The 24,285-nt window shown below is 48.8% G+C and overlaps 1 long non-coding RNA gene across 2 annotated transcripts in view; it reads right to left on the reverse strand.

Moving 5' to 3' along the window:
- The window catches only part of LOC122534338, a 137,702-nt gene that overhangs the window by 93,767 nt on the left and 19,650 nt on the right, over positions 1-24,285 (reverse strand). The window contains exons 2-3 of one of the 2 annotated variants that reach the window (XR_006307864.1): positions 13,100-13,216; positions 6,159-6,341 (exon numbers count right to left, since the gene is read on the reverse strand). This is a non-coding gene — a long non-coding RNA (uncharacterized LOC122534338). The remainder of the gene's footprint in view (positions 1-6,158; positions 6,342-13,099; positions 13,217-24,285) is intronic. The other variant, XR_006307863.1, reaches the window with a different exon arrangement.

Genomic DNA, 24,285 nt, shown 5'->3' on the forward strand with positions numbered 1-24,285 from the left:
CCCTTCGAATGATTCGTTAACTTTGTCGATCACAGAGACACGTCGTATTCTTCCGCGTCGTCTCTGACTGTTTGCTCCGGACAGGCAACTCGCTGCGAAGACGTCGATGATGGATGGCAGCCGAAGCGAGGACGATTTGTCTCCGGCAGTCTGGGAAATGTGGGAATGCAAACAACAGAACGAGTCGTGAAAGTTTCCTTAAAGGCCAAACGTCGCTTTTAGGCGGCCGGGTCTGCTTCGAACACTTCATCGTGTTCAAACAGCGACGCGATTCGGAACGTTGATTCAGGCAACGCGCGTTCGTAGCCACGCACGTTGATTTTTAATCACGTGTCGCGACAAACCACGTGGCTTGAAAGTAGAACGAGACGATTTCTATAGTTTTGAAATTTACCCCGCTATTTAATTTCTCGACGGAAGGTTGAAAAACGGACGAGGCGATGTAAAGGTAGTGTTAGAACGAAAAACGGCGCCGTTTGTTTTTGACGCTGATTGATTAAGCAAACGAAAGCGCAGTCGCCCGACGCTCGACGCTGAATCAAAGATCAGAACGTTTCGCTTTCGTGCAATTTGCGGTTGCACCGTGTGTCCGTACGTTTGCGCCGGTGTCCCGTGTTTCGCGAGAGAAATTTCCGTGGACCGGTATTTCCGTACTCACGAGAAGGGCAACGGTAACGGAAATGCTAATGCGGGCGTGCCACCCCCCGGTTCCCGGAAATACCCGAGCAGAGGAACACTCTGACAGACGACAAAGACGCGAGAAACCCGGAGGATATTTCGGCGTTGGCTACGTCTTCATCCCCAGCCGCTTCTTGCGCCGGTCGTGCAAAGTGGATGCGGTGAATCACACGATGAAAGGCCGTCCGGTCATCGAATTTGGGCAACGACGACGACGACGACGACGACGACGACGACGACGTTGGTAATATGTATATTACCAAGAACGCGAAACTCGTAAGCGCTTTGACGACCGGGCGTGAATTATTACGTCCCGTTTTAATCTAGCTAAGTGGAAGCTTTCTCCCGAAGCTAAGCCCGCGCTGTACAACAATGTTTTGTTCTAAAATATTGTATATACATAAAACGCGTTTTCACAACTTGTTAATACAATTCGTTCAAACTGTGTCTACGTTACGTGCGGGTACGCAAGAAAAATATCACAAAACCGTGCGTTTGCTTCTCTAACAAGTTGCACAACTTTGCCGTACACCGCGGACCGGTTTACGTTGCTACGAAACTCGGCGGCTACGGAAAACAAAACGAGACAGGATTTAGACGGCGAAATTATAAAACGGCGAACCTCTTTGAAGCCGCGGGTGTTCGAAAGTGTGCAGTTATTTGAAATTTCACTCGGAATTCGCGACGACCGAGGGATACGAAACTAGACGCGATAAAATAAATATACCGGGTAATCGGTCCTGTTAATGTTCCGCCGCTGTCACGCGAACGTCAAATTTCGATACGACCGCACGCGTTACGCGATCGAGTTTAAAAAAAAAAAAAAAAAGCAGACAACGCATCCGGAAGATTTCAATCCAGTCCGGTGGAAATCGAACGCGCGCGGCGTGCCGTCCCTGTCGCTCCAACATTGAATTTCAATTTTGCCGCAGTCTCTACGAAATCGCGGACGAAGAGGGAGGGGAAAGGGGGGGGGGGGGAGTTGTGCGCGGGGAGAACCCGTTGTGTCCTGTAACCACCAGAAAATTTCCACGCGTGCCGGAACTCTCGGTTGCTCGCGGTAGCTTCGGTGATATTTCGTTACTGTCACCCGGCGCGGCGCGTCGTTCCCCGCGGCCGGGCCTCTGCTCGCGTAGCAGCGAGCAAAGGACCGGCGAATTATTATTAAACGCCGTCAAAACAGCGAATTTATTTCGGCGCGGGGATCTTATTGATGTAGCGGTGGACCGCACGGTCCGTGGGCCGCGCCGCGGGAGGCAAACGGGCCCCACCGGTACTACAAGAACCATAAATTTCTTTGGATCCAATATCATGCCTGTAACTCGTTAAGCTTTTAACCTCGTCCCGGCGTGCCTATCGCCGCGATATTATTTTGATGCCGGCCGCCAGATATCAATCAGGCCATTGTTGTTGCGGGTCCGAGTCCCCCCTCTCTCTTTCTCTCCCTCTCCCTCTCTCTCTCGCGCGCGCGCTGGCTAACCGTAGTCCGTACACGTTCGTGATCACGCTACGGTGAATGTGTGCGACCGCTCTCCGACAGGGATCGGCTTCGACAGGATCGTGGAACGTGTCCTTTCCCGTTCCTGAATAATCGAAAACGCTGAGTGCACGTCCGTGTTACGTCCTCGAGCGTCTCGAGCATCTCGAGCCATGCCGCTCGCTAACGCTTGGTCTCGCTGATACCAAACTACAAGCCAGAACGGCTACTTCCTCCGAGTCGTACGATTTTGTCAAATCTTGCTTTGATCAACCGCTTTACAACACTTTGCTCGTTCGTCGGAACGTAGCATCGCAGATAGTGACAAAAGAGTAGCGAGATAATTCCTCGTGTCCACGAATTAATCTACTGTTGCTAGAATTGGAATTTCAATGCTCCTTGAATTTAATAAAATCGACGGAGGAAATCAAACAAACTCCGTTTCAAGAAGAACATTTCGTCGTGATATCAGGTGCAAGGAGGGAGAGGAGGAGGCGTCCGGCCAAGATCGAATGCCTGGCTATGCCGCACCGGCGACACCGTCCGGTCATTACCGGCGAATTATTATTATTCCGTTGTCGGACGCGCTGGTCCCTCGGCGTGTCTCGGGAACGGCGCGGGCGGTACGAGCGAAAGAGGGATGAAGGAGCGAAAGAAAAAAAGAAAATCGAGGCGATGACCCGAGAGGTTCAGTGACAGAGGAAGCGAAGGGCGGAGGAAGGAGGAGAAACGAACCTGGAGAGCGAACCAGCGCAGCGTATGTACAATGTATGTCCGTTCCAGTCGAAGAAACGCGTGAGAGACAAGGAAAAGGTGGTGCTCCCTTTCGTTCGTTAACGACTTAATAAGCGAGAGAATGCGGCGTAATTTTTTTCTTTTTTCTTTTTTATTTTATAAAAACTAATCGTTTGGACGAAATTCAAGCTGGCCGCGTGGGAAATTTTTAATCGATAACCAACGGGAGCCATGGGGCGATGAATGAGCAAGTAGAAATTCGATTCGTTTGAGTTACGCTCGCGTTTCGACCGACCTGTAGAAAGTTGTTCATGAATTAAACATGCAGAGGGTGCATCGAGGAGCGTTTAGCCAGAAATACTGCATATTTATGCACATTCGCTCGGATTACCATAGACGAGTAAAATTCTTCGATCTTGGCGTCGGCTCGGAAGTGTACGCGTTCGAAAAGGGATCAAAAAGCTCGACTTTGGAACGGTCGAACGTCGTTGAGTATGGTTCGTCGAGAAACACCGACCGAAGATGGCTCTGCTCTGGCGAATTCGGCCTCTCTTGCATTTCGTCGCGAGACGTTGCGCACGTCGTGAGAGAGGATCGAGAGAAGACATCGAGCGTGTCTAGCAACGGTATCAACAGTGATTACGGTATCCACGGTATCTTGATTAGTTCCTCCTGGCGTCGTCGCCAAACTTTCGTCGTTAGCTAATTGGCGCCCGCGTGAAACCGCGTTGTTTGCACGAGCGGAGGGTGGTGTACATATGCCGCGCGGCTGACATCCAGGCGGCGTGACTTTGTTTTAACACGGGGCCAGCCATGTACCTGCAATCTCGCGAACGCGCTCTCTCTTTCTCTCTCTCTCTCTCTCTCTCTCTCTCTCTCTGTCTCTGTCTCTGATAAACGTGCCGAAGTAAAACTGCAATTTGCCCCCTTGACAAGGTACCTCTAAGCGTTTCCACTTTCCGAGTCGAGCCTGCTAATTGCGACCGACTGCGCTTCGTTCCTTCGCCCCCTTCGTCCCGACGAAGAAACTCCACCTTCGCCTCTCGCGCCGTTCGCGGTTTTCACAAACTTTCCGACGAAGCGTCGTCGAGTGCGATTCGATAGAATAGATGGAACACCTCGTCGATCTCGGACGATTTATACGACGACACTTTCTAATAATCTAAATAAAGGTCGATAACGTATCTCTAGTAACGGCAACACGACGAGTAATCTCGTTTCGATAGAGTTTCCCCGCGAGTTAATTAACGAGGAGGCGTTCGCCCGGAATGCGTGCGATTATTCTTCAAATTAACGTCACGTGCAGCTCGCGTTTCCCAGACGTTATTACATTTCGCGGTAACGACGCCGAGATAAACGTCACGGGCGGCGTGACTACGACTGTTTAGCAACAAAGACAACTGTCATCCACGTGACGGCCGCGTTTCTTTAAGGAAAGAGAGGGTGGTCCGCCGCCGTGAATGCCAGGCATTATTTCGAAGATCCGTTTCCCTCGGCAAAACACGCGGGTTCATCCTGCTGCCGCCGCCTCGTTAAACATTCATTGAACCTGAGCCGATGCACGGATGCACGCGTGCACGCACGCCTCTTACAACCGAGGCTTGTAATCATGTATCGATTGCGCGTCGTCGTTTCGTTATCGCCACTACGATACTGCCAGTTCGTCGTTGGAAACTTTCAGCGAACCCGGCGCGTCCCGGCTTTGTCCACAAAGGTGTGTTCTACGCACAGAGACACGAGAAGGAGGAAAGTTAATAATGCAGAAACGGTCGAAGAAAGGGAAAATGACAGACGGCGGCGAGATACACGCGAGAACGAGCTATAGCGCCGCGGGAAAAGTACTTCATGCACGATTGGTATTAATTAAAGAACGCACGGAAACGTGTTCTTGGAACATCGACGCCTCGTTCTTTGAGAAAACGTCCGATAGTGAGTCGACGAGTCGTCGAATGGAAACGAATGCAACAACGTATGCATAGCTCGGTCGATGAATAATTAAAAATACCGGGCGACAGTTCGAAGACGTGGCGCTCGAGCACAAAGTCAGGAGCCTTTGCTGCTCTTGGAGCCTTCGAGTATATCTCCCCCTCCACTTTAATCCGGCTTTGCGTCACGCGTTACGCTGCCGTTCGAGAAAATAAATATCCATGCCGTGGAGACTACCCGGTGGACCCGCTACCGTCGATAATATTCATGACCTGTCACAGTGTCTATCGGCTGTTTCGAAATGCAATTTGGATGTCTTAGATCCGCGTCGCCGATCGAAAGAGATGGATGATGTATGTAGAGGGTAGCCGAGCGCATTAACGTTAAGATACATGAGATAGCCGTCCGTTGTGTTTTTCGACACAGCCGTGCATTAAGTAAGGCTTTGTATCTATTCGGCGTTATACGTATGTATGTACATCGTGTGTTTCGCAAACGAAACATCTGAGTGAAAAGCACTTTGCAAACATGCAACTTATCTGTCGAAATGAAGTGGTGTTCCTCTAAAATTTTCCTTTTTCAAGGCTATCGACGATCGGAGTCGATCGTTAAAAATTGGCCGCGATGCAATTTCTCAAATTAGAACGATAACTTTCGACGCACTCGTTTCAGCCAGCCTATCGTAAAAAAAGAAAAAAAGAAAAAAAAAACAGAAAAGAAAACGAACAAACGGTTTCTATCGGCAGTATTGTGCATTGTGGCCGACGACCGTAGCCAATCGAAAAATTGCATCGACTTTTAATACGACAGCGTAATAGACGTAGTGTATCACAGACATCCACAGGGTAATGCGTCCCAATAGTGAGATTTTTTTCTGTATCGTACCTGTAGCGGATGACGGATAAATTGATTTGTGATTGGATCACGGTATCGCTGGCTTAAAGGCAGGTTTTATCGACGATTGCCGAGCGTCCGCGTTCGCCTCGGCGTGCCGAGCTTCTTTTCGTCCGAACGTGAGCAAGACCGCCCTGGCGTCAAGACGTCATTCGTCATGCAGAACACGCGAAAACGTTCGGAACGTCTCTTCTTCGCGGTACAAGTTTGCGCTGCTAATAACCTGCACGTACGTCCCGTGGCTTGTAATTGAACGTGCATTATTGAAAACAACTCTATAGACATTAGCTACGCTGTTTCGAACGTTTCCGCACACGTACGATATCTATACTTTTCTACATATTCGTCAAAGGTTTTGTCAAAGGTAACGCTACTTGTAGACTGTAGTATTAACAGTTCGATCGCTGGGACATTCAAATTTAGAACGTTAAAGGGAAATATCACTCACCGAGCCGCACTCTCGTTGTCAAAATTTCTCCGTGGTCGGTTCATTATCGAAGATTGTTCGCACGTTGCTGCCGGTTCCCTGGTTTCTCGAAGATGCAGTCTCGGCGGCGCCGTCCATTGGATCCAGGGACGTCTTAATCACAGCGCATCGTGAGAGGCCTCGGGCCACGCTCCAGTCGATACTCTGTAAATCCAGCAGCGAGTCAACTTCTTTTACACGATCGGAAAAAGGAGTTCGCCGTACGTGTCGTGTATATCCAGCGACACATTCCCTCTCTGTCTCTCTGTCTTCCTCTCTGTTTGTTGCTCCCCGATTCCACCACCTGTGCCCCCCCCCCGACTTCCCTTCCCCCCCATCCCCCTCTCTGCGTCATGTTCCACCGCCGTCCTTTTCCCGGTTTCGCGTGCACACGGGGGCAGATTAACGTCGATGGGGCGCCACGCGTGCCGTTTTTCTGTCAGGCTGTTCTCGTATCGTTCTCCGCGACCGGCTCTATTTGTCCTTATTTATCGGTCTGTCCACGTGACTTTTTCTACCGATTCCCAATGCATTATCTTGATCGATTACTCGTTACGACGCTGATTTATATTCCCGTGCGTTTTCTGCCTCGGCACGGCGGATCACCGAGCGCGCTACGCCGCGTCGCCACGTCGCATCACGATCCGACGAACCCCATACCGCCCGCCGATACCGATTTCTGCATCGTTCACCAACAGGAGAGTTCTCCATCACGATACGGTCCGATACGATTCCTAGCCTCGACACAGAATGGCAGAAATGTACGATGCAGCCGAGTACGTGCTATTAATACGGCGGAATAACCGACGCCTTGCATTCCCTCGTGTTTTACGTAGTTGGGATTTCACCTAGATATTTCGATCTTCGCCCCTTCCCCGCCGCCCTCGTTATTTTCAATTTCGAAGTCAACTACTTCGCGAGTTGGAATCGCCACGCGAAAGAGGAAAAGAATTATCGGACGTTTGACGGATACTGCGACGAAACGTAGGAGATTCGAAACGTTTGTTCTTTCGTACGAAAGGCAAGAAGATTATTTCTGTAACGTTGCACGAAAGCTTCTTCGATGCTTTTGATAACGATTTTTTTTAGATTTCTCTTGGGAATAGCGTAAACGTGCGTTTAATACCTCGATACGAAAATGCGAATCGCCGTTTCACGCCGGTGGAATATTGTGTTTTAAATAAAAGGAAATGCCAAAATTGACGTGTAATTTTTTTTTTTATCAAAATTGGTGGCTGACTATGTTTCCGTAAAACCCAAAAGTGGAAGAGAAGAAAAACATGAAAGAAAAAAGCAGAGAAGAAAGCACCTTATCACTAGGGCGCGATACATTATTAGACACAATTTCGGTCCACCAAACCCGAAATTGCGCATTTTCCTTTTCTCTTTCCCCAAAAACGCCGATCACAGAATTCAACCTACGAACGTGCGAGGTCGCATTTGCCTGAAACTCCCTGAGAAATTCCCTGTATCACGACGCTATCTGGATATTCGTACGACTGGCTGGCGCAAAATATTTCGGTCCTCTGCAAACGGAGGATTGTCTCTCGCGAATAGAATCGGCGAGGCACACCGAGGAGCTGCCGGTTGAATTGTTATTAACAACGTATTGCAACTCGAGGCGGCAGTTAATGGAGATACGGAAACTAGTTGCGAAGATAGATAGGAGCCGGTTGTATTAAGTTCACTTCCGACTCGGTTGTGTATTTGTCGTTTGTAGTAAGTAATCCGCTGTTCCGATTGATAGCAAGCCCACGATGCCGCTGAAGCTGTTGTACGGAAGTCGTTCGGACGAAACTTAACCGAGTTATTCCGAGGACGTCTAATGCCACGTAGCACGTTCAAATTGCTATCCGGCGAGGTAATTTGATTTCAACGCGAGCACCACCGGATAAAATTCTATTTCTACCGAAATTCCTTCCTCGCTGCCTCGCGTTCTCCTTCGAATCTTCGTACCTCGCGATCAAAATGAAATTCCAGATATTTCAAAGACATTTTCACCGGGAAAAGGTGAATCGGAAACCTGGGCCCGGCCCAAGGCGGTAGTAATACCGCGTAAACGCGCTCGAAAACGAAGCAAGATATCCCGGTAATCTTCAGTTAGCTTTCCGAGTCTCGTTACTTCAATTTTCGCTCCGAGCCACCTTTTCTAATGCATAGCGTTCCTCGACGGCCACTTGCTGGCTTTCTGATTAGAGCATTGTGAATTCAAAGGAAACGAAGCGCTCGTGAACCATCGCGGGCGAGCGTTCATCTTCCGAGCGTGACGTCAGCTCTCCCCGCGTGGAATTCTTCAGCTTATCGGGATCGGAGGTCGGTCGAGTCAGAGATAAACTCCAGCAAAATGGCTCGAATGGATCTTAATTAGACCGAGAGCACTCTTATATCGAGGAAGAATCGGTAGAAGTGAACAGAGTGCGTGGAGAATAGCCGAGGCAGTTATGAGATAACCGTCTCTCACGGGAGAGAACACTCGGCGACACTCGGCCTTCTTTACGCGTCCTGACGCGTGTCGCGTCAGGCGATAACGCGTATATAAATTCATCCGACTCCGTTCTAATTAGCAGTCGCGGACGTTGTGTAATTGGTAGTAGTCCCACCGAAATTGAATCGATTAACTGAGCGATCCGTGAAGAGGAGATACACGCACGTCGAGCAGACGGTCGTGTACGAGCGACGTATCGCGTACAGGCTGACGGACTGCAGTCGCGTAGACTGAATTTCAAGGAGGCATTAAATCCATCGAGGCGAACAATACGCGCGTCAACGACGATAACGTCAGCGACGACGCGACGCGATTGGGGGTGGGGCGAGGGGAAAGAAAATAATTAATTAAACCTACCAGACTATAGGGAGGGAGCGGACGGATAGCTTCCAATCAATACTATCGCTTTCGAGAAATCGAGAACATCGATTCCCATGAAGCACCACGAGGAGCCGAGGCTCCGACGCGAAGAAGCAGAGGTAGATCCGATCTAGCCAGATCACATCCGCCTGCTCGATCCCATCTTACTGTTCCGGACGTTTCGAGCCACGGTGCAACGAACTCGATTCACGGCAATCGCCAGGCATCCGCAACCGGCGTTTCGAGCCACCGTCTGCTCTACGCGGTGTATGCGTGTGTCTCCGATCCTCTCTTGCCAGAAGAGAAAAAGTACACCGGCACACCGGTCGGTAAATCAATCGTCGACGCGCCGCGAGGAGCCGAGGAGAGAGACTCTCGATGCGGACCCGCGTGGAAATCGTACGGTGGGCCGGGCTTAATGGCGGTTTGGTTCGCGTGTTAAACACCAGTTATCTTGCCGATCGGTAAGTTTTACGTTTGCCCTTAGCCTAACTGGTCGCGTGCGCGCCGTGGGTTCAGATCTTCATTGGTGGACCCCCGGTCCTTTTCGAACGGGCGGAGCCATGAACACGTTATCTTGTAAGACACCTCGCGAACTCTCGGCAAGGCCAGACGCTTATACGGTTATATTTTGATTTCACGTTGAACGTGTCGTGGAACGCGCGTGAGGGGTAACTTCAATTACCCCACGCTGGCCCGCTTCCTCCACGATTTCGTTTCGAAACACGATCAGAAGCCCTTCAACCGTCCCTCCGTTTCGTACAATTTGCCGCTATATTGCCCCAGACAAGCTGCAGCGTTCATTATTGATACGTTCGTGAGGGATGCAAATGGAGCCGAAGACCGGTAACCGGTTGTTTGATGCACTTTAGGTGTAGCCTGGCTTTTGGGCTAACCTCGAATACGTTCAATCGAGAACCGTTTCTCCGGAGAGGATTCCGGTAACGCCGCCACGTTGTTCTGCATTTCTACACTATCATTTCCAACTGTCTCAATCTTCCTCCCTTTCTCCCGACGTTGAAACATGATTTAACGTCGAGTGCGAAGAATTCCGGCTGTCTTTACACGAGAAGTACGTATTCACGGTACGTATCTACGTCGTATCTCTGGCGAACAAATTTTTTCCCGCATCACTCTACGCGATATAACGATATTTTTCACCGATCGTTTCACCGCCGATACGGACGACGACACGATCTCGGCGACTAGACCGATTCTTTCTCTTTCTTCTCGTACGGCGTAGTGCACACGTCGCCCAAGGCTTTTCCATGAAGCCTTTGTTCGCTCCATAATGAATTCAGTAAGTTTTGTCGAGGGTGGTAGTTTCCTGCTGGCACCCTTAAAATTGAGATCGTTGCACCGTCGGGATGGGAAGGGTCAGAGAAGAAGGGACACGGGGAACCAGGCAGCGAAGGAAAGAGGGGAGGGGGCGGGCAATTTATGAACTGACGCTTCCTTTATGAGGGGGCGGTTTCGGGGCCGCGACTGAATTTTAACACGTGACTCACGGCGCAATTGCGGCGCGCAGAAAGAACTGCTCGACCTGTATATTACTGAAACGCTGTATCTCTTATCCGTCTTATCTAATCTCATTTCGAGAATCGGCCGGGTTCTTTGATTAAAATCGTCTGCAACCGGTCGATCCGCCCGTACATACGCGAAATAAGGAGGTTGTTACCTCTGTACGCAGGACGGTGTTATTACCCAAAACGGTTTGAAATTGTTTGAAATCGCGTTCGTCTCGTCGATACGCATCTAGCAGGAATTTCCGTTGCGAGATCATTTAGCGAGAGCAAAGCTATAAAGCACCGGCGTGCTTTGAGAGCGCAGTAGTGACGATCTTTGGTCGTCAGACGGAACGCGAAGTCTCTGGTAGATACGTCAAGTCCGGCAGCGTTGGGCTGTGACTACTTCGTACAAAGTCTCACGATCCAACAGTCGCACGCATCAAGTCCCACGACTCTCCGAGTCAATGGGGGATTCTTTCGCGAAAATCAGCGTGAGACGATCCGCCATATCCACCGTCGTAATTTGCCTCGGTTAGGAACGGATGAATCGTCTTTCTTTTTTGCTAATAGCTATTGTTGCGCGCAATTTCGTAGCCCTATGGCGGATTGAAACTAACGTGCAAAGAAAAAAATTTTTTAACGCGTTAAGCGCGGCGTCAATCCCCGGGGATTGACAGTGAACTTTTCGCTTCGGTCGGCGTCTGTCTGTGGAACCAGCTGAATCAAGGTTAAAATAAAAATAATTTCTTCTTGTAGTGTCAATGGAGTTTAAAACATTCTAAACAAAAATAAGGCTTGGCTTTACACATGTTACAAAAAGTAATATTTCGTGTCTTTGTAAAACTGATTGTTTTTTGAAAACAATCTTCTAATATGTACCTTTAATCTCATTTCTGGTCTATAATTTGTATACTTTTGTCATTCCTGAATAAAAAGTGAAACAATGTCGTTACAGCGATATCTAGTCTGTTTACACCCTATAATCCAACATTCGTGTGATCGAGTGATCGCCGCCTGAACGGATAGCCCAGCAAACTCAGCTCCGCGCTTAACGTGTTAAATAAAAAAAAAAGTGACGAACGAATTGGCTAAAACGAGAATTCGTCTTGATGATCTACACGCGCTGCGCGTATGCGTACTCTCGATATGTACGTACAGCCGTATCCGGCTGGCGTCAGTTGCCGCAGTATGGAAAATCGTATCCATTACGAAGATACGCGTTGGCCGGTGAGAGGGAGAACGATACAGCCACGTTTTCTCACGTTAATAACGGCCGAAAGTGGTGCGTTAGTGGATCGTGTCGGGTCCGTTCCTTGTAGCAATCATAACTGTATCCTCGCCGCGGAATATGCGTGCTGCTTATGGGCCGATGGTACTTCATCAATAATAATCGGTGAACCTCGTGGAACCTGGCACGCAGTCGGTGGAACGTCGAGCTAAGTACCGCGGTCCGTGTACGCGGAATCTGTGTACCGTGTCGGTGCTGTACGCGAGCACCGTGCTATACGATGGGGCTATGCGTTGCCGGAGATGTGGAAATTGAAAATGAATCCGCGCGGCACTGGCTTCGTGGTCTTGCCGCAGTCCCATTACCGGTCGTTATTACTGTGACCTTTATCACGCGTAAACACGGGGTGAAACGATGAAACTCGCCGAGGGACGTGAAATCCTCTTTTCTATACGCTGGGTACTCTTTCTCTTCTTCTCTTCCTCTTGGCATGGGGAAATGTTAATTTCGCGACGGAGAGAAAAAGAGCGAGTCGCAAGAGCAGTTGATCTCGGATAATGAAACGATAAATTTCGCGGACACCGGAGACGTCGGGGGAAACACGAACGTTGGCACGATCGGTAGCCACGATCGAAAATGCACGTCGGTTGCGTAAGAAATACAGGATCGAGTATCTTAGATAAGCGCTTGGGATATACGGCTTCGACGCTGGTGTAAATTGCTTCGAACCAGCGAAGCGCTAGAGTCAGACGACGTCCGAGTTCAAGACTCTCGCGGAGTCGGAGGGTCTTGGAGGAGGAGGAGAGGAAAGCGAGTCCCGATTTAACGTGGCATTGACGCGCACGAAACGAAAGGATATCCATCTAGGAGACAAGTATTCGATTATAATAATAACGTCGATTCACAAAAGAAACGACTTGAAAGTTCGGAGCAGGTGAACGCGGGGCGATAGTTCACCGCACGGGCCAAAGGGAAGAAGCGGTGAGGAATGCTGCGGCGAATCGGCGAGAGGGGAATCAACGAGAGACAGAGAAAGGAGAGAAAACGAGAGAGGGGCTTGCACGAGGCTCGAGAGGAACGAAGAGAGAAAGGAAATAAGCGAGTGAATAAACGCGGGTCGAAGGAGCAAAGAGAAGTAAAGGGACTCTCTCTTTCTTTCGATAAGCGTTCGACGGTGAGGTGAAACAAGGAGAGTTACGTGGGAGAAGACGAAAGAGAGGCGAAGGAGAGAGCGTATTCGTTTTGTTGGTTACGTCGATGCCTCTGGGATTATATACGACGTTCAACGACAATACGTTTCTGAGATCACTATCGGGCCACTATTGTCGGCCATTAAAAATACCTCCTCAACATTTATTCGGCAAATAAATCTCGATCCGATGGAATGCGACCCTCCTGTCCTCCCCTGATTCATCGGTCGATCCTCGTTGTCATCGGTGATACCCGGGCTTGTTCTTTTCTGGGAACAAATGAACGGGTCGGTGTTAACGCACGGAGGATCGTCTTCATTAAACGACCGTCCACAGCCAGCGTGGACTTCTACACGCGCGTGGATCTCCGTGTCGGACAAGAATGGAGCCACGTCTATCCACTTGTATTAATCGTTTAATTAGCCTTTTAATTTGCTTGCTTCAAGTCGACGGATAATAATCGGTACGAGATTTCACCGGCAGAAGGAACCTCTCTTTATTTTCTTCTTTCTTTCTTCACTTTTTCTTTCGCTAGGTCGAGGACTCGTTCGTCTTGTTCGTTTTACGAGAGATAAAGAGAGAGAGAGAGAGAGAGAGAGAGAGAGAGAGAGAGAGAGCGAGAAGGAAAAGAAAAAGAAAAAGAAAAAAAGAGGAGCACAAGTTGCTGAGCGAGGTTTTTTTATTCGATCGTTAGTTTGTCTGTGGTAGACATTCGCGGTGTACCTTTGCCGTTGGAAAATTTGTTCCAAAATGTTTCGTCGAAGAAGCTTAAAAACAAGCTGAAGCAAGGTTTATGAATGTTTTGTTCGGGCAACTTCATTATACCGCGACGGCGGTGGAGAGCGGAGAACGGGAGCGGTCTAGAGTCGCTGTAAAGAGCAAACCACCGGCATTTCATCTGGGGAGATTTCCTTTCCTTTCCTTTCCTTTCCGCGAAAACCGTTTCTCGTTTAAAACCGTCGCCGTTTAAAGGAAAGCCAAAGTGAAAGAAAGGTACGAAAAGATACAATCGCTTCCGATCGAACCGACAATCCGAAGGAATATATTCGCCGCGCGTTCATCGCGTTCTAAAGCAGATTCGCGTTGTTAAGATTAATCCACTTCTTGGCCCTTAACTTTATTCCAGGCTTATTTGCCTGGCTGCAGACCGGGCAGCTCGGCGTTTATTTCGCACGGGGAAAATACGCTCGCAGCGCGTCGATATAATCTGCGTTACTCTCTAACCGTGAGGCTGCCTCGTGAAGCTGCAGCGTGAGTTCTCGGTGAGCCTTAACGACGTCCTCAGACAGCGAAGAAAGACTTTAAGCGCGGAATTTACTCGTCCAATCTCGTTGCTCTCGGATCGGTATCGCGCGGGTATCTACGCGTCTCGTCGCTTTGCAGGCATCGGCGCAATAACGGTAACGACGGCTCGATAACAAGAGGGACAACGATAAAGCGGAGGCTCGGGCTATAAATACGCCTCACACCGTGCCACCTAGGTTGTCATCGAGCTTCTTCGTTGTCCCCGACCTCTCTTCTGCCCTCTATCCACCCGTCCGGGTTACGTTCGTCGTTCGTCGTTCCATCGTGCACAGTCTTCGTTGTTATCGTCGTTCTCGCTTACGAAACGAGGGTGGGAAACGCAACTGCAACTGGAGAAGCATCGCCGTCAGTTACACGCATCGAGGTGTGAAGGAAGGCGGCGAAACAACAACGCGCCACTTCGGCGTAAACTGTAATACGCGCGAAATGACTTGCTTCCTCGGGCATGCCGGGAGGCTGCGCACTCGTCCAAGCGTAAACGATAATTAGCTTAATTAATCCGTCGGTCTGGCGAGGCGGCTGATAATTTGATACAATGTTAAAGTGACATTAGCCGATAAGCCGCCCTTTATCCACCCTACGCACCTTTCGCTCCCTCTTTCCTGCTGTGCCCTCGTCCCTGTCCCGCCGCTCTTCCAAAGGAACGCGTCGCTCAGCTCCAGCTCTCTCCTAATTCCACAGCTCCTGGAAGTCGTCCAATTAAACGTAGCTTCCACGCTCTACAACCTCCTTTCTCTATCCTTCCATCTCTCTATCCACCACCTATGCCCCTCGTATCCTCTTCACTTACCAAAAAGGCTCTTACAACCACCTCCCTCCCTCCCTCCCTCCCTCGCTCCCTTATCTATCCTCTCTTTCTCTGTCTCCAACTTCTCTCACCCCGTAGTTCCCATCCACGAACGGTGCCAAACTGGATATTTCCAACTTTCCAGCGAGATACGAACGGTACACGTTAATGCGTTCGCCTAAGTCCGCCTAGTTTGGAAATCTAAACAGATTGTCGCGAATTATGCGCGCGTTAAGGCGGCCAAGACCAAAGGTAAAGGTAAAGGTAAAGCGGATCTTCTTGTGTGTCCGAATAGGAATAAAATTGCAAGGAAAAATATCCTCGAAACGGAGTACGAGTGTCATCCAAAATGGAGACGAAAAGGTAGAAGAGAGACGAAACGTTGCAAATGTCAAGGAAACGAGTCCGCGACGTGAGCGCGAATTCTTTTTTCCCGGCAACTTCCGCCTGTTCAGAATTTTCTCATTTTGTATTCCGCAGCGCCGTGAGAGAACATCCCCCGCGTTCAGGCGTGACTGGCGCTTACGCCGGTGTAAACTCCAACTTGTTTCCCGGTAAGGCGGCAGCGGCGAAGAGGAGGCAGGAAGAGAAAAAGGATCTATGGATCTCTCTGTGAAACCCAAAGCAGCATCGCGCGGATTACGTGCAGACTGGAAAACGAAAGAGCCGAGGATAACCGCGAGATTAATCGATCCCATCGTTTTAATCGTCGGACGAGGCGTATGGATTATATCAGCGTTAGTAACTCCGATGAAAGACTCGCTGCGTTTCGAACGCAGCGGGAGAATTATTAAACGAGCGATGTTAATTAATTATTTTTCTGCCTGGTGACCTGACAACACGGAAGCGATCCCGAACAAAGTCCGAGATGTTAACGAACGTCTTTTCGTTTCACCACGCGTCTTACTAATCGAGCTTCCCGCGATGAGATTTTCATCGACGACTCCACCCAATGGAATATTTCGTTAACGGTGTTTCCATCACGCGGAAACGATATCGATTCTAGAGCGCGCTAATTCGAATAAACGAGGCGACACGTTGCAAAGTATCGTCAATCTACTTAATGCGCTAAACAGTGAAGTACACGCAAGCCGATTATCCAGTTATCCGTGCGATATGTTGGAATTACGAAAGCTGTGTAATCTGTTTTCAGCGATCGCTAGCGATCGTAATAATCTATTCCTTTGAAGAACAATCGCGAGCGCTCAAAGCCGGCGCGCGTTCACGCTTTCCTCTGCAATCGACGCTGTAGATAAAACGAATTACCCGTTGTTGAAACTCGCTGTGATGAATGAGACGATAATTTTTTCATCGCGAGGATAGAGCGCGGAAAAATGAACTCGGCTTCTCCCGAACCGTGTGTCAATGTCGTCCCATAGAATACCCATGTATCAACGACTTTCCATCACAGGATATTACGAGGTAAGTCTTCTGAGCGCGAGTCTCATTAGGAGCCACCCTCGTTCTTTCATAAACGGGTGGTGGGCGGTCGTTGAAAGTTTAGCGATATATTTGCCAGCGGAGGAGCAAACTGACTGCGGCTCAACAATCAATTACAGCCACGAATCTTAATCCCTGCCGTTATACGCTCGTTCTCGTTTCACCCCCGTAGGCCGCCTTGATGCTCCTACGTAGGAAATAAACGAAAGGAGAGGGTAGGTCAGATCTGCGCCGGTGTGATTATCCAAGGGTAAAACTGATCACGTACGGCCGGGTGGCGCGCACAATGGCCAACTTTATCCAACTTAAGGGCTATTAGAAGCAACCCCTTTCGCTCCGTCTGCGTCCCTTCAAGCTTTCGGCCCGCTCGTCCGTTTGTCCCTGTCGGCTGCCGGAGATAACCACCGCCGAGGTTCCTGCTCTCGTCTTCCAATAAAGTTACGCGATTCAGTGAGGTACGTGAGCCAGTTCTACACGTCGACGCAGATTGTATTACGATGCCGATTATTATACCGGGCACGATGTTGCCGCGGCGCTCCTGTTATGTACGAACTACGCAGAGGCGTAACAGAAATTACAATTACTGCTGGGAACACACCGAGTCTCCCGTGAAAAGGTCTGCGCGACGCTCTTACTCGCGATTCCGTGATGATTATTATTATGGTAAACGGCGTTTCGTTATCATCGTCGTTGATGTTACCTCGCTGGTACTATCTTACACGATTAGCCAATTATGGGTTCGCGCGATTGATATTTATATATCGTTGATCATTTCCCGTCCCGTTAATCCCTATCTCCTGCATTTCTCAGCCGCAATTTATAAGGAGTAAATACGCGTAACGAAACGATTTCACGTTTCCAATTGTCCAACACGAATTTCTTACGTTTTTCCAGCACTTGGCTTGCTTCAGTTGTCAAGTAGAATTCCTCCATTCGACGAACATCGAGATAGTTCGATAGAAGGCGTGAGGAAACACACTGTGAAAACTTGGCGAGGCACCGGTGAGACGAGGTGAGAGAAGGTTGTCGAGTTAAATCGGCCAGCGCGCGTTAATGATTTCGGCGAGTTTGTACACACCGAGCGCGTACATTGTTAAGCTACCCTCAGAAAAGAGCGTTAAACCTTACAGGCGACGATGACCCTGCTGCCAGTCATCGTCGATAATGACCGTTTCTCCTGCCGTGTTCCCCGCAACGGCCTCTTCTTCCGCAACGTTCTCGCCGGTTTTCTCTTTCGCGCGGCGCACGCACGCCAGACCAGAGATTCGGCCCGCTTCCTAATAACCGTCGTCATTAGCGCTCGAACCAACAGCGACCGTAAGGGGATAAACATTTCTTTTTTCCTTTTTTCTCGCTCGGGCACGGGAGGCCAGGAAAGATTTCACAATACCGTTCGTAATTTTCGTGAGAGGGACGGGAAACTCGGACGTGCCCGTGTGTGGGCACGGGATTAACGACGAGTTTCAACGACTACGTCCGATACGTTGAACCGATGCGTTTGCTTCAAACGCATTCGTCGCAACGGTGACGAAGGTTTCATCTTTTTTCTTGTTACTATCGACCCTCGTTTCCACCCTATCCCTCTGTTTTCATCCGCGTAATTTCACATTACATCCCGAGAAATTTATATTCATTACTCCGGAGCTTGCTCTTTCATCGGCCGATGCTGGACGTTTTGCAAACATAAATACGTTGTGTATTTTTAATATTAACATTCGCATCGGAGCAATAACGGATGAGCGTCGAATTCGAAAGAGGAGGGGGGGAGGGAGGGTAAATGAGAAATGCGATTGCACGAGAAATTCCCTTTGTTAGCCGTCGTGCCAGCTCGTTCGATAAATTACCTTTTTCCCCCCGACTATTTTATCGTCGATATTATTAGATTTTTATTCGCCCAACGAAACAGCCTTAATACCTGCACGAGATGAGTCGTTTAACTCGACAACCTTAAATTATTGGCGATGCAACACGTAGCCCCCCTCGGTTTTTCATACCGGCGAACAGATTGCCGGTAATTCAACGTCGTCGGGCGACGTTGAATCACTCTTCGCGTATTACTCCATTGATCATTCCGCGCGTTTATTTAGTCGAGCCGAACGTTTCGAAACAACGCTGCTCGTTTGGCTCGAAAAAGTTGGCCGTCGATATCGCGGTCCAATTTTCGAGCGACAAAGCGGCCCCGGTAATTACCACGATGATAACGGAATGATTTAAGCGTCCTCGACGCAACGGTACTATTCCGCGGGAAATTACAAAGGAAAATAGGAATCGATCCGTCGTTCGGGCGCGCGCGAAACGATTCGCTCGTTGCGTCGTGAAAAGCGAGACTATCGAAATCGGACAGCTTTTATATCGGTTGACGTTTGCGTGCAAACGATCTCGACGCGAAATTGCCAGTGGATCTAATTTTTCTACGAAAAATCGCGGCGCGAACAACGCGTCCGACCGACGCGATAGGACGCAAGTCCCCGATAGCCGACGCCGTGCTCTCTCTCTCTCTCTCTCTCTCTCTCTCTCTCTCTCTCTCTCTCTCTCTCTCTCTTGTAGGTCCGATTTTGTTCGCCCGTTAACCGTTGATAAAAGAAAACTCGTTGAACGCTCGCGAACGTCCGTGAACCTTCTCGCGAGAATATTCCTTCCCGAAGCGGTACGTCGAAAGAGTTTTTGCACGCGGCACGCGCTCTCGAGCGTGCGCTTCCAGCGCCGTTCATCATCACCGGCCCGGTGATTTAGATTATAAATTTCGTACGCGTCCGAGGGAAAAATGAGGGACTCGCTTCAATCGGAGATAGAACATGGAAATCGAACGAACGACTGTTCGTGCCTCGTGCACTCGCTCTTTTGACGAATCAATAATCCATTATCCGCGTGATTTATTCAGCTGGCTGAGCCGATAATTAATTTGCCGAGCTAAACGCGGTTTTGACAGCGCGTGACTGTTTAATAAACTCGGCAAAGCCGAGAGGCGATACCGCGAATGCATCGCGACACCGTAACCATGGCCAGTCGCTCGTGTAAGATGTAAATGAAATAACGTAACCGATCGGTCGTTAACGAAGAGAAATGCCTGATTCGCGGCGCGTACGTTCGAACGCAGTGACGCGTGTACGTTTCACACACTTGGCGCTCTCATACACACACTCACACACTCCACATTGCGCGAGGTTTATCGAAGCCGGCTACGAACGCACGCTCGCCGACCTTTTGCATTACGAGCGTTGTATTAAGGTCGCGTATGATTCACATGGAACGAGACTAGTAACGAACTACGGGTTCGGACTAGCGGTCAACGGGGAATTACAGGCTACATAACGCCACTAGTCGGCTAGTGTTCCACCGTTCCCTGTTGCATGTTCCTTGTTCCCGTTTCTCCGACGTTTGCCCGTGATGTAAGCTAACCTATGACTCACGCAGCGAAGATGGAACCGCCGCGCCGCGCCGAGTCGAGTCGTTCCAACGGAGCACGTACGAAAGATTAGATAATTCTCGGTATATTAATGCCGTGCGTGACACCGCTCCAAATCGCGGCTCAATGAAAAGTGCCCGCCGCGATCGTGCGCGCAGGTACAAGGGATTCGCGTACGAACACGCGTTGCGAACGTTCGTTTATTACGCTTGCGCCCACTCATTCGGATTAATAACGTCGGGATGACACGAGGCTCAGCGGGTAGCGCTCGGCGATCCCGAAGAAGCTAGTCTGGCATTCGCCACTCAAAAATCAGAGAATTTCACTCGTGAATAATTTTCAACCAACTTTGTCATCTGCGTGTTGAACGTTGGATGAATTTGAGGCGTATTCGCAAGATCCTAGGCGTACAATTTACAAAGCGTAGCGACTGTCCGGTGATCGGTGTTCGCGGAATATTGCGGCGTCTAAGTTTCGTCTTTTCGCGAATTCGCGACCAGTCTCGAACGGCGAGGATGCTGGCGACCGAGCAATAAATCGCCGGTAACGCAATGACCGCGTATTGAGTCGTCGACCGTACGGTGTAATGGCGCAATGAATCATGCAAAAACTTATCGCGCCCCGTCTAGGAGATGAGCGAACGCGTGTTTTCATTAGTCACCGTTGTTTGCCGCGCGCCCGTTGTAAACGCGCGACGATGCAGCCTCGACGTCGACGCGCCTTTCCGCGCGATCTTCGCCAGGTATTACCGAGCGTTTCGCCTCTATCTGCTTATCATCGGTGATCCGATCTCTTCGAGCTATCGACGCTCGCTCACGCTCGTGAAAAGGGAAAACGAATTGTCCCGTACGTGCGCAGTGACATGCCTCGAACAGGAATTTTTAATGATCGTTCGAGCTAATAAATACCAAATGATAGACTTTTTAATCTTACGCGGATGTTGAAGAATCGTCGAGTATACTTTCAGACAATTTTCACATAACCGTGATTACAAAATGGTATTACAAGTATATATCTCTTCTCTCCAATTGCATGAAGTTTAAAAAATTCCAAATTCTCAAGTAACTTTCCTTGCTACCTACAAAAATACAAACTATAATGTAACATTTCAACTTTTGAAACAATTTCTTTCGATTTTACGACGATGTTGAGTAATATAGATGTATCAGATGATAGTATTTTATTCATCATCGAGGTTTCAAATGATCATGTTCTTTGAAAGCGAAACGGCTCGAGATTGCAGGAACACCCGGCGCGAGCCGATAGAATCACACGAAATTGGACTATCTGTTTAGTGCGGCGAGAGGCTGTTTTATTTCACTGCCACAGTGATTTGCACGGATTACAATTGATTATTGTGGTTGACGCGCACGCGTGCGCAAAACTGCGAGAGACCATAGAATGCGCGTTTTCATTAGTCACCGTTATTTGTGACGCGCGGCGCGATGCACCGCCGATGCACCGTGTAAATGCACGTTGCCCCGGGGCAACTCTCGAGTCTCTCCTTTGACGCGTCTCTCTTCGTAAGCCTACTAATAATAGCAAACGTGCTGGCTAACACCGTTCCGTAATAACGCGTTGAATTATTCTAATTTTGTAACTGTGACATTAAGCGTGTAACGCTGTTCTAACGAGAGAGCGATAACGATCATGTAAAAACGAGTGCCGTCAAGACGCTGTGTATGCCATGCCTTACGCGCATTCACGTTTCGGAAAATTTTCGTCGCGATACCGGCCAGGCCAAAAGTCTAGATTTTAAGTCCGTGAATAACGGAAGTCGGTAGACCTGGCGATTACCAGCATTGCTTAACGTATTAAATATCTAACCGGTTAAACATGCTTCAGACTTTTGCCATTTAGGTAAAAAAATTTACGAAAGTAAAGCAATTCCAAATTTTTGGCTAGTAGCGATTCTACTTGACGTTCCCTCTAATATTTCTTTGAACCCCAACCATTGGCGTAGCACGTTTTTCTCGCGTGTATATAGCTTGTTTACGACAACGATTCTACGTTTGACATACACCTATCCGACTTTAACACGCGTTATTATTCCAATTATCCGGCTCGAAGAAACGACAGACTCTTTCGCAACAAAGTCGCGAATCCCAAGTCGCGGCCGTGGGTTACACGGGGTCGTGTATATACATTTTCATTAACCGTGGTTATTTGCGACACCTTCGGTTGGCGCAGCGTCGATGCAAAGTCAGCGTCGCGGCGTCTGTGTGCGTTGCCCCCAAGGTATTCTTTCGCGAATACGCGTTCCTCGCCTTGGCTCGGCCGCCAGTGTGTTTTGATATCTCGCGGGTACACGAGAGCCTCGTCACTCTTCTCGTGTAACATGTGTGCATAAACAAGTAGAATAATCAACAGGACCGGTAAGGATAGAGCAGAAGAAAGAAAGCAGCGAGACGTGTTGCTCCTCGGAGAGCAAAGGTATATATCGAAGGCATGGACGAACCTAGGGATAATGGCGAACACGGCTGTGATATTACCAAGAAGAGAATTTCTACGGTTGAAAACTGGTGGAAAGAACCGGAGGTGAACTTGTACCTTGAACCGTAACTAACCTTATGATACTCGGCGGTGGATATAATTATTAACGAGAACAACTGTATTTGCGTTGAGTTCGTTGAGTTGTATAATATCTCAAAGAAAATGCAGCGAGCAATGTACGCATAACTCGAAACAATGACAATCTTCGTAAATAAGAAAGATTCAAGACTCGATCGTTGTTACTAAAAAAAAAAAAAAAAATCGCGCTACGTACAGCACAACGACTCGCGATAGAAATCAGTGCGTATAATTGGAAAGCAAAAGTCTGTCTGTTTCTAGTCGCGCATCGAGTTAACGATGGCTGGTTTCGGATGATCCTAGAAGGGGCAACGGATCCACGAGTTAACGGTTTCGCCTCGTTAACTCAATGGGAAGCTTCTATCTATCGCTTGGAAGGCGTGTATTACAATTTATAACAATGAATCCGGGCCCCGAGTGATCAGCGTCGATTAATTGCCGGCTCGACGTGATCTCGATGAAGCGACAGCTTCGTATCAAGTGTTTGTGTACGTGTGTGCGCGGATTGAGTTCTTGCTCCGATCGAATCCATCCGCTCGAGGGCAAGGGATCGGTTCGTAATTTTCGTAAAGACCGTTACTCACCACGCACACGCCTCGGCTATTTCCACGCATTTCGCTCAGATGTTCGTCACGACTACGCGCAAGCACCGGCCTCGACGCGCGGAGCTTTGCAACTGTTGCAAATCCGGAATAGTAATCCAACGGGTGTGCGATAAGAGTCGAGACGGATCGAATCTGACGAGGTTTCTCGCGACAGGACGGCGCCGTGGTAATTCGTAGGCGACCGACTCGCTGTCGATGGATTTATTGCGTGCAAGAAAAATAACTGGAAAAAATTGGATTTTTCGATCGGAGAGAAGATTGGCCTGGGTTACGGGCGATTAGTAGCACTTAGCGAAATGAGAACGGAGCGTTATCTTTTTTAGTCTGCACGACTGGCGTAAACGTGTTTTTCCGCTGGCAACGACAACTCTGCAGACGGCCTTCCAGTTAGCATCGAAAGGAAGTAACGGTATAACGCAGAGTAAGAAATAATCGCGCGAGAATCGAAAGCGACGCGAGTGAACGAAGGGTTTGGCCAATACCTTGGCTGGTCTTTGTTGGTGCAATTTTTTTTTTTCTCGTTAGTGTCCTGTGGTTACTACAGTGCCTGAGGCTTGTTCCGCTCTTTAAGTTATTTAGGTGGGTGATGTTTCTGTTGTTGTTTCTTTCTGATATCTTCCTATTGTGGGGCTCGCAGGAAAAGTTTCAAATAACCTGCACATAATAGGTACAAACTTAATCTTGCGTATTCTCGATTGTTATGTGTTTTGGGAGTTTGATCTTGCATTTTAATGGAATGTCTTCGATCTTTACCGATGTTTTTAATTAATGGGTTGAGGTGAGTGTTGTCGTATGATTTTGCGACTGAGCTCCGGATGTACTCGGTTATGTATTATGGTATTTTTGCTAGTTTGTGGACTAGTAATATAGGGGTATCTCGAGGCATATTTAGTATTATTCTTAGAAACTTATTTTGTACTCGCTGTGTTTTTTGTACATGTGTGCTTGCTGCCCAGACTTGATGGCCTTATGTTATTATCGGTCGGATACAGATCAGGTATAAGTTGATTTTGATTTGCGTTTTTAATTTGCTGGTTTTCCCTATAAGTGGGTAAATTCTTTTCAAATCGGGTATACAAGTGTTGCTCATTTCTCTATTGCTGGTGCCCATCTCAGTTTACTATCTTAGTGTAAGTCCGAGATATTTGACTTGGTTTGTCCATGGAATGTCCTGTCCGTAGATGTGTATCTGTTTAATTGTCTGGGTCAACTTCCTGGAGAACG

Source organism: Frieseomelitta varia, unplaced genomic scaffold (assembly GCF_011392965.1).
Source record: "Frieseomelitta varia isolate USP_RPSP 00005682 unplaced genomic scaffold, Fvar_1.2 scaffold_587, whole genome shotgun sequence".
NCBI lineage: Eukaryota > Metazoa > Arthropoda > Insecta > Hymenoptera > Apidae > Frieseomelitta > Frieseomelitta varia.